Source organism: Dendrobates tinctorius, unplaced genomic scaffold, assembly GCF_039654945.1.
Source record: "Dendrobates tinctorius isolate UK_male_01 unplaced genomic scaffold, ASM3965494v1 ptg000145l, whole genome shotgun sequence".
Classification (NCBI taxonomy): Eukaryota; Metazoa; Chordata; class Amphibia; order Anura; family Dendrobatidae; genus Dendrobates; species Dendrobates tinctorius.
This window is the reverse complement of record NW_027361812.1, coordinates 17,578,893-17,589,305: the sequence shown is the minus strand read 5'-3', so window position 1 is coordinate 17,589,305 and position 10,413 is coordinate 17,578,893.

The window sequence follows — 10,413 nt, the reverse complement described above, 5'->3', positions numbered from 1 at the left end:
ATGTGGTGGCATTGTTGTAAAGCAGATCAAAAAGACATGGAGAATTTAAAAACTTTGTAATGCTTTTCTCAAATCCAGTGAAATCTTTCCAAAAGAAGACCTCTTTGAAAAGATCTCTCCCTTACCTAGACTAGATTTCCTGTGAAGGATTTTTCAGTTTTTCCACATATACTGGACATCTCCTTCAAGGCAATTTTCAATGCAATTTAGGATGGTCATATCAAATAAGGTTTATTTTTATGTAATTTAAAGTGATAGTCTACAATATCCATTTTAACATACACTATAATTCTATCAGTATTTTTCTCAAAGATTTGTGTAAGAAACATCATTTTTGATGAATCGCCCAATTTCGTAAAACCCTTTAACCCCTTTACCCCCTCGAACCCGTTTTTACCTTCATAGCAAAGTCAGATTTTACAATTTTGGCAAGTGTCACGTTATGAGGTAATAACTCTGGAACGCTTCAAAGGATCCCACTGACTCTGAGACTGTTTTTTGTGACATATTTTACTTCATGATATTAGTAAAGTTTCTTCACTATGACTTGCATCTATTTGTGAAAAAATCATAAATTTGTTAAAATTTTTGAAAATTTTGCAATTTTCAAATTTTTATTTTTTATGCCTTTAAACCACTTATGTCAAAACTAGATCGTTAACAAATTACATTTCCCACATGTCTACTTTACATAAGCATAATTTTTGAAACATAACTTTTTGTTAGGAAGTTAGAAGGATTAAAAGTTAACCATCGATTTCTCATTTTTTTAACAAAAATTTACGAAACGATTTTTTAACCCTTGCTCTGCTTCCAATCCTTTACTGAATCCCACGCTCCTGCCGTTTCTTATACAGGCACGCTGGGTCCTAGTGCCCACCTTGCATTTCACTCAGACACTTCCTGTTCCTGCCTGCAAATTTCATCAGTATTGATACACAAAATCCCGAAAGCATAATTAGAAGCAATTATGCATGTCACATATGTTTTTATTCTGTTTTTTACATGCTCAGCATGGTTTGGGAGACCCCACCCCTCTCCTGTGTGACATGCACATAAATGAGCTGTCTTACACCACAAGCCCATATGCTAGGAGGCGCCTGTCTGTATCCTGTTCATTTAGACACTGTTCACATGTTCAGGTTTTAAATACATTAGATAGGGACTGCTTCGTGAAGGATTACCGTGACGTGATGAAGCAGCTTGGTATATATTTTTTGCAAAAAATGTATCAACTAAATACCCTGTATTTGTTATACAGCACTTGCTGATTACTGTCATGTTTTATTACAGAGTATTTGTGCAAATTTGTCATTTTGTGTTCTCTTGTGTTTCAATCTGATATCAATGTAAGAAAGTATAAAATAAAGGAGCACCAAAGCTTACCAAGTGGAGGGGAAGAGAGGGAGCAGGAGATGGGGCGCGCCCCGATGTGTGCATTTTGCGGCAAAACAAAGCCGCTTTCTCAAGGGGATGTAACCAGCGTCCCAACAGGACCTTCAAGTAGCCCCTTGAACCCGGTCACGTGGTTGTAGACGGCCAATGGTGGCGCATGCACACTGGAACGGTGAGGTCCTATGTGCGAAAAAGGCATCATGCACACTGCGCACGCGCCGAGAGAAGAAAACCCCGGACGTAGTACACACGACAGAGATGCCCCAACACAGACGGTACCCAGCCAAAGTGCGATGCGCACAGCCAGTACCAGGGCAGTACAAGAAAGTGGGGAAAGAGGGGAGGAAGAAAAATGTGGGCTACCCCACAATAATAATCCCATCAGCAAATATATTGGGGATGAAATTTTAGGTTTACTAAATTCAGATATATCATGGTCAGTGTGGGGTGAATGTGAGAGGATGGAGGGTATTGTGGGGGCTGAGGTGGGGAAGGGGTACAGGGCACTGGGAGGTGAATGTGAGACTTTGTGGGTATTGTGGGGGTTGAAGTAGGGGAGGGGGGACAGGGCACTGAGAGATGAATGTGAGACCATGGGGGTATTGTGGGGGCTGGAGTTGGGGGGGAGGGCAGGGCACTGGGGGGTGAATGCGAGACCATGGGGATATTGTGGGGGCTAAAGTGGAGGTGGGGGACAGGGCACTGGGGGAGAAAAGGGGTATTGAGACACCTGAAATGGGGAGGTGGACAGTGCACTGGGGGATGAATGTGAGACCATGGGGGTATTGTGGGGGCTTAAGTGAAGGTGGGTGAGGGGGGACAGAGCTCTGAGGGCTGGATTATTATACTGTTTTGTTATGAGATTATATGCACTCCATAACATGTAATAGTTCCTGTTTGGGGAGGCTGGTGATGAGGCGGTAGGAGACTTTTTATACTTACCAGCTGGGTCTTTTACGAGTATTAGTATAACAAGCTCCCATATAGTAACCATGAGCTGCATCACATTTAAAGCACCACTCCAGCATTTTTTTTTGTTATTTCATCGCTGGATTGGTGCTTAAAATACAAGTCCCCTGCCACCCTCATATTCCAGCGTTTTCATCTGTTTTTGCTGCCACTCCACTCCATCTCCTGCAGCTTGTGACCTGTCAGCTGCTCCAGTGGTGGCCAATGGAACTTTTATGCAATCCTCAAAAAAAAAAAAGACGTACACCGCTGGAAAACAAGTCTCATGGCATCCACAGTACCTCGATCTGCCTCATCATAGGTAATCTTCTGCCGGGGGTTCATATGAATCACATATTTCAGAGATTTACACAGAAACCCTGGTGTGCACCGAGGCTTACAGTGATCTTTGGGACGCAGAATGAACAAAACAGCAGGTGAAGAATTTGTTTTATTTATTTTTTACGCCATTCCTTGTGCAGTATAAGTGATTAGGCCACTTTATTCTTCAGGTCAGTGCGACTACAGCGATACCAGATTTATATCGTGATTTTATGTTTGGCAGCAGTCACACACTAAAAAAAAAAAAAACGCTTTTTATCACCACGTCTGACAGCTATATTTTTTTCATATTTCGGCCCACAGAGTCATGTTATGGCTTGTTTTTTTGCAGGACGAGTTAACATTTTTATTGGTACCATTTTCAGACATATGACATTTTTTGATCGCTTCTATTCCAATTTTTGGGAGGTAGAATGAAAAAAAGCCAGCAATTCAGGAATTGTTTGGAGGGGGTTTAGGTCATTCCGCGTGTGGTAAAATTAATAAAGCAGTTTTATTCTTCAAGTCATTACAATTACAGCAATACCCCATTTATATATTTTTTTGTGTTTTGGCGCTTTTACGCAATAAAAACTATTTTAGAGAAAAAATAATTATTTTTGCATCGTTTTATTCTGAGAGCTGTAACTTATTTTTCCGCTGATAGAGTTGTATGATGGCTTTTTTTGCGGAACAAGATGACATTTTCAACGGTACCATGTTTATTTATATTCATTTTTTATCTCGTTTTATTCCACTTTTTGTCCGGCAGTTTGATGAAAAGGCAATGTTTTTTGCCTTGTTTTCTTTATTTTTTATGGTGCTCACTAACTAGTGGGACAGTTTCATAGTTGAAAAAAAAAAAAAGTTGTCGGATCACACAGCTGAATAATTAAAAACAATTCTTCTTTATTTCACACCATATAAAAACGTGTAGATATATCCACAAATTGATAAAAACAGAGTCACATTCTGCAGTTTCATAGTTGGGTTGTTCCGGACACGGCAGTACCAAATGTGTGTACTTTTTCATAAAAATATTTCTATATAGGTACAATATAGTTTTATTTTTTATATATATTTTGACAATTTTTTTTAACTTTGTCTCACTATAGGACTTTCATTTTTTGTAGGCAGTAGCATCCCTATGTTAGGCAAACTGTCATCTCTGCACTGACAAAGTTGCTGATCATGCACTGAGCATGATCTAGCAACTTTGCTAGCTCTGGTGACCTGGATATCAGGCCACCATGGCAACGCTCAGGACCCCGCATGACATCGCAGGGTCTCCGATCCAAGGGCAGAGGGGCTGTCTTCCCTCTGCCTGCTCCCGAAATGCTGTGATCCAATTTGGGTGAAAGTGCCAGGAGCGGCGAGGGAACGCTTCTGGCATTGAGTGACGGGTGTCAGCTGTCAGAATCAGCTGACACCCGACGGCAATTGTGCCCGCACAGCCAATAGTCATTAAGGCCCAGGTCACAGGGATATATGGATATGCCTCAGGTTGGCAAGGGGTAAAAAGGCACCCTCCCCAATAGGGAGGTGCAGAAGCAACATTAAATCAAAAGGTAGTGTGGTAGTCTACTAGTGAATTGTGATGTCCCTTGGTCCTGGTGTGGCGAGTGTCCTGATCCCGAAGTCCCTGGTCCTTGTGAGGCCAGTCCTGAACCCGTAGTCCCTGGTCACTGTGTGGCCAGTCTTAAAACCAAACCCTTGGCTCTTGTGCTGCAAGTGCCTCAACCTCATCCCCCCTGTGCGTATGCGGGAAGTACCTGAATCTATATCCAAGGCCTGTGCATCTGAACATGTACCAATCCAAATATTCTGTGTATTCGGACTGTCCTAAGTCTCCAAATCAGCACTGTCTGAGACTCCGGGTCAGGAACCTTTGTACCCATGGATCCTGAACCTAGTAGTCTGAACAGTGCCTGATTCTGTCAGTAACCATTCTGCAGAGTATCCAGAACCTGTCCAAATGGAGCCCAAGTCCTATTTGTGTCTGTGTACCTGACTCTGGCATCAGCAGCTGCAGTAAGAGAGACTGCCTAGGAGTGGTACCTGGCAGCTACCTACAGCTCAAACCTGACTCCACCATCAAGAGCTCGAGTGAACACCAGACTGCCACATAGCTGTGCCTCTCCTAGGTAAGCCAAAATGAAGGAAATAGATGTCTGACACCGTTATGTCACAAAATTACCCAAATTGCTTGCACATGTATTCCTTAGTCCACGAATGCATGAAACACCTTAATCCCACTTAGAACGGGTGCTCTATCCCAATTGAAAAAACAGCAAACTTCATGTTGAGAGAGAAAAAAGAAGTAGGATGGCACTCACCGTTCATATGAATCAAATCACTTTATTTCTTGTGTACAGGGCATAGGCATTGACACGGGAACAATATGCTGAGAGACGGACAACAGCCGTTTCGCGCTTGATGCGCTTCAACAGGTCCACCTCTCCTAGGCAAGCCCAATCCTATTGCACTGTGGGTCCATGAACCATGTGCGCCACCTACGTGCATAAGAGAGCAAAATGGATTCCAGCATCTGTGGGAGATACCGCTCCCAGTCTCTCCCGTGGGAGTCGACCAACATCTTCAGCATCTGCTTTAAGGTGCCATTGAACCGCTCACACAGGCTGGCTACCAGATGGGTGGTGCGGGCTGGCTACCAGATGTTGCACCTGTATCTGCTTACAGAGACTCCATCAGCTGCGACATGAACTGGGTCCCTCGGTCGGTGAGCATTCCCTGGGGAAACCCCACTCTGGAGAAAATCTCCAGTAAGGCAGTGGCCACTTTGTCAGCCCAAATGGACGACAAAGCTACTGCCTACGGGTACAGGGTGGCATAGTCCACCACTACCGTTAGTATGAAGCATTTCCCGGAGTGGCTGGGGGTGGACCTTTGTCAGTGGGGCTTTGGGGTGCCGCCCCGCCTTCCCCACCCTCTGACAGGTGTCACACGAACGGCAGTAGGCAATCACCTCGGTCCTCATTCCCGGCCAGTAGAAATGCTGAGCTAGCCTGACCCTGGTTTTAGCGATCCCTAGGTGTCCGGCCATGGGAATCTCGTGTGCGATCCGCAACAATTCTGCCCTGAACGGATAGGGTACCACTAACTGTCGGTCCTTGGGCCATGCCTCCGGTGAACCCTGCTGGACCGTTACCTGGTACAGCCGTCCCTGGTCCCAGACCACTTGCTCGCGGTCGGACTCCAGGGGAGGCTATGCCGCCTGCTCCTTGAGGGCTTTCAGGCTAGTGTCAGCTTCCAACGCTGCCTGAAATCCCTGACTCGATGTGGCAAGAATTGACGAAACTGACGCATCCTCTGTCAGCTCCCCTGGATCTGTTGCCTGGCCGCTGTCTGACTCGGCAGCCACTTGGTCGAAGGGGAGGGGGAAACTGTTGGACCTCCGCGAGGCCCCTTGGGCTCTGGTGCTCCTACTCCTGGTAACAGCGGCCACGACCGCTGAGACCACAGGTAGCGCCTGCTTCCCCTCGGCCCCTGACCAAGTCGCCGGGTCAGGCAGACTTCCCTGGCCTCCTGACATCCTGGATGCGGGGAACTCCTGCCCTGGGGTCTTACCTGGTGGCTCCTCTCCCGGGACGCCCCCTCCCCCTATGGCCTGTTCCTCTTTCTGCAGAGGCCCGAGACTCCGCAGGCTGGATTCACTTAGGGGCTCTACACCGCCCATAGCAGCCCCTCCTTCCACCTCTGAGCTCTCCCCTGCAGTCTTCTCACCTGTCCTCACTGTGAGCCCTGTGTGTAGTATCAGTGCATGGCTTACCATCAGGTTTCACTCCCTCCTCCACTGTTGGAGGCACATTCAACACATTAGCATTCACAGTAGAGTCATGACATTCTTGGGGAGCCGGACTTGGGGGCTCAGTGGCCACATACTGAGACACTAGCCGCCCCAAATCGGTCCCAAGCAACACATTGGCAGGAATTTTTGGCGTTACTCCCACCTCCCGCATTCCCCTCCCGGCGCCCCAGTCCAAAAACACCTTGGCGACGGGCAGCGCCGGTTCAACACCTCCAATTCTGGAGATGGAAAGGGTTTTCCCAGGCACCAAGTCTTGAGGGGATACCATCTCAGGACGTACCAGGGTTCGTTCAGCGCCTGTGTCCCGCAGTCCCATGACCGCTGAGTGGCCGATGGTGACAGGTTGGTAATTGTTCAGTGACCTCCCACCACCCCCTCCCACACACAAAACAGTGGACGACTTCTGGGACAGAGATGGGGCCTTATGGCACTGGGGAAACGCAGCCTTAGAGTGTCCCAGCTGGTTGCAATGATGACAACGTCTGGGTTCTGCTCCTGGCCTGGAGAGGGCAGCAGGGGGGTACACCCCTTGCACTCTGGGGGCTGGGGGGACAGGGGCAGGATTGGGCTTACCCCCTCTCCAGGTGCTGCTAGCAGGCTTCTTTGGCTCGGACGCCCTGTTGTTGGCATACTCGTCTGCCAGAGCGGCTGTAGCAGAAGCCCCCTTTGGTTTCCGGTCATGGAGGAACTGCTGGAGGTCCTCTGGGCAGTTCCACAAGAACTGCTCCTTGACGAACAGTTCCTGGACCTCCGGGCAGGTGGTGAGCTCTAGACCCGAGGTCCAGTGCTCCGCAGCTCTCAGCAGTGCCCGCATGTGGTCGGTCCAGGTGTCCTTTGAGCCCAGCTGCAGGCTCCGGAACTTCCTGCGGTACGACTCCGGAGTGAGGTTGTAGTGCTGGATCAGGGCCCGCTTGATGCTGTTGTAGTCCTGCTCCTCCCCGGCAGGTAAAACCCCCCAAACTTCCAGGGACTTACCCCTCAAATGGGGGGTCAGGTACCTTGCCCACTGATCCAGGGCTAGATGGTGTTGGAGGCAGGTTCTCTCAAAGGCCAGCAGAAAGGAATCCAGATCTCCATCCTTTTCAAGCAGGGGGAAGTCCTCCGCCCGGATCTTGGAAGCCTTGGTCTCCGGTGGGGCTGGAGCATCCAGCAGGAGCCCGTGCTGAGCCATCTCCAGTCGGTGCCGGCGTTCTGCAGCTTCACAGCGTTCTGGAGCACACATTCGGCATGCTCACGCTCTGCTGGTTTCTCTGCCGCCACCAGGAGTCTGTCATGGGTGGCGTCGTTACCAGCCTCGAGCTGTGCCATAGCCGCTTGGAAAAGGGCCTCCGATCTGGACAGGCTGGGGCGGGCAGGTGGTGGACAGTCCACTGCGGGACTGAGCACGGGGGTCTGGCTCCTTGGGGAGCCCTGGCTGAGCTCCCCCTCGCCTTCATTGGTATTGTCCTCCACCACCTCCTCATAGACCATAGCATTGGCCTCCCCCTTTGCCTTACTCCTGGTGCCTTCTGCCATCTTGGGAACTTCTGGTTACTGACACAGCTGCAACCCTGACCTCACACACAACTTACTATATTTACTCTCTGACCGTCTAGTGCTGGGCTGACCTTAAGACTCCAGCAGTGAAAGTTACCGCTGGTAGTCGTGTCTGGGAGTAGGGGTCCCACGCACACTATTACTCTGATCCCACCGCTGCCACCAATGTGGAGGAACAGGACCCGTTCCTCCGACACCAATGTGACGTTACACAGGCACAGCTCTCTGGCGCCCCCTTTGTCTCACAGGTCAGTAAGGGAACTGCATAGAGCAAATGGCCGCCGGGGAGGATGTCTTGTTACCCGCTGGGTATTCTAAGATTCGTAATCAGAGTAAAAGCATCAGCCCAAGATTAATTTTATGGTTTAATTGCCTTAAGGGCGCACTAGATAATTACAGAAATATACAGTAAGCTATTCAATGGAATTACAGTGGATTTGCAGTCAGAGTAAAATATAACAATAAGGGTACAAGACTTAGAGATATTAAGTTGGAGGTCAATTTACCAGATTGTAGATTGCATGTGGGTGCCGGGAGCTCTGCAGTCCACAGGTACAAGAATCTTAGTTGCCGGACAGACCCCAAAGCGCGGCCGCTGCTCCCTTTGGCAGATCTGTCCCCAGTTCCTTCTTAGATCATCTGGTTCTTCTGAGAGTGTCTCTGCCATGCGCTGCTGTTCTTAAGCATGCTGGGTCCCTCCCCCTGTCAGAGGGTGGGCTAATAATCTCCACCCTTTAGCTCCCTGCAGAACTTATTCCCATTATCTAAGAAAGGGGGTAACTTTCAACCACATGATCGGATCAGGACATGAGAGGTACCAGTGAATGCGGTTTGTTTTGCCTGTCGTGTGGAGAGCAAATATGGCCCCATTGGGTTGCTGTGGAGAGCCATTCTCTATATCTCAGGTCCCAGAGCCCTCACCGACTCAGGAGTCACACTGCCAGATGCGCGATTTCCTCAGGGTCACTCGGATATTTTCCATGAGTCCATTACTCGAAAGATGTGCTCATAATCCATGATCCTAGGATGGAGTCGGGGCAGCTGGGAGAGACAATAGATGTGTATTTCTGTGTCTAGCTGACAGGTATATTCTAATTGAAGCCCCCAGGCCCCTTCCTGCCCCATGCTGGCGTGGCTCCTACTCAAGCTTTGAAGTTCTGTTTTGGGCCTTATCTCATTATCATACTAAAAGACCTTGCTATTCAACATTGGAGCACTATATCCTGCTTTGTTCATCACAGTATCCAAATAAGAAAGGGTTCTATAGTCAGGATTGTCATACTGGTGAATGCCCGACCCCAAGAGGTAGTACTGACAAATATATTAACATTTTAAAAATCGCTAGATGCTTTTCTAACAAATAGTGCTGTAGATACTAATGAATCTAGCAACAGAAATTGTATACCTTTCATATTACAGCAATGAGGGAGGAGGGGTAGCACAGAAGAACTGACAGCACTGTGAAAGCTGCTAAAAGTGTTTATAACGAGACAAAGCTCAGCACTGCTGTACTGCCCTCCCCAGTTATTAAAATTAACGTAAAAAAGGCTATAAACCTACCAATCAAATATTATGAGAACAGCAAGGTAGATATGTGATTAAAATATAACTTTTAATGGTTCAGGATAAGAAGAGCCCTTGAGGTCCATTGAAATCAAACATTTAACAAACAAATAACAAAAAAAATAAAAAAATCACAGAGACAAAAAAAACATTATAGCATAGTGAGAAAACACAAAAAGTGGGGGAGTGGATAATTACAAATAATCTCCTCTACACCTTACTCCCAATATCACAACCAATGGCAAAGATCTCAGCACAGATATAGAATTACTTCACATTGAGTTGATGCAATAAAAAACACAAAGATCAGTGCCTTGGTTTGTGTAAACTTATAAAAGGAACAATTTCACCCAATAGTTCCTTCCTGCAGTCAAATAGGGATGCTCCCAGAGTCGTGGTTGACCAACTTCGATGGGGGAAGCCTTCACACGTAGCCATACAATACCTCATCATAAGGGCATAGCATCGAGCCATTCATATTCTGTCGCCAGTAATATCAGCTCCCAACGCGTATGAGGAACATGATGGTGGTCACGCTACAAATCCCCCTATTTAGGTTGTTGGTATTTCTCCCCTGATGATCTAACCAAGTAATAATAATCTCTATTTTTATATAGCGCTAACATATTCCACAGCTCTTTAAAGTTTGCACACCTTATCATCACTGTCCCCGATGGGGCTCACAATCTAAATTTCCTGTCATGCGGTCATGTTTTTTTTTTATCCCCTGTATGTTGCTATATGCTTATGATTTGTCAACCTCATGCAGGGTAAGAAGTACATGACCTCAGAAACAAATTTCTGATAATGCCCATTTAAGC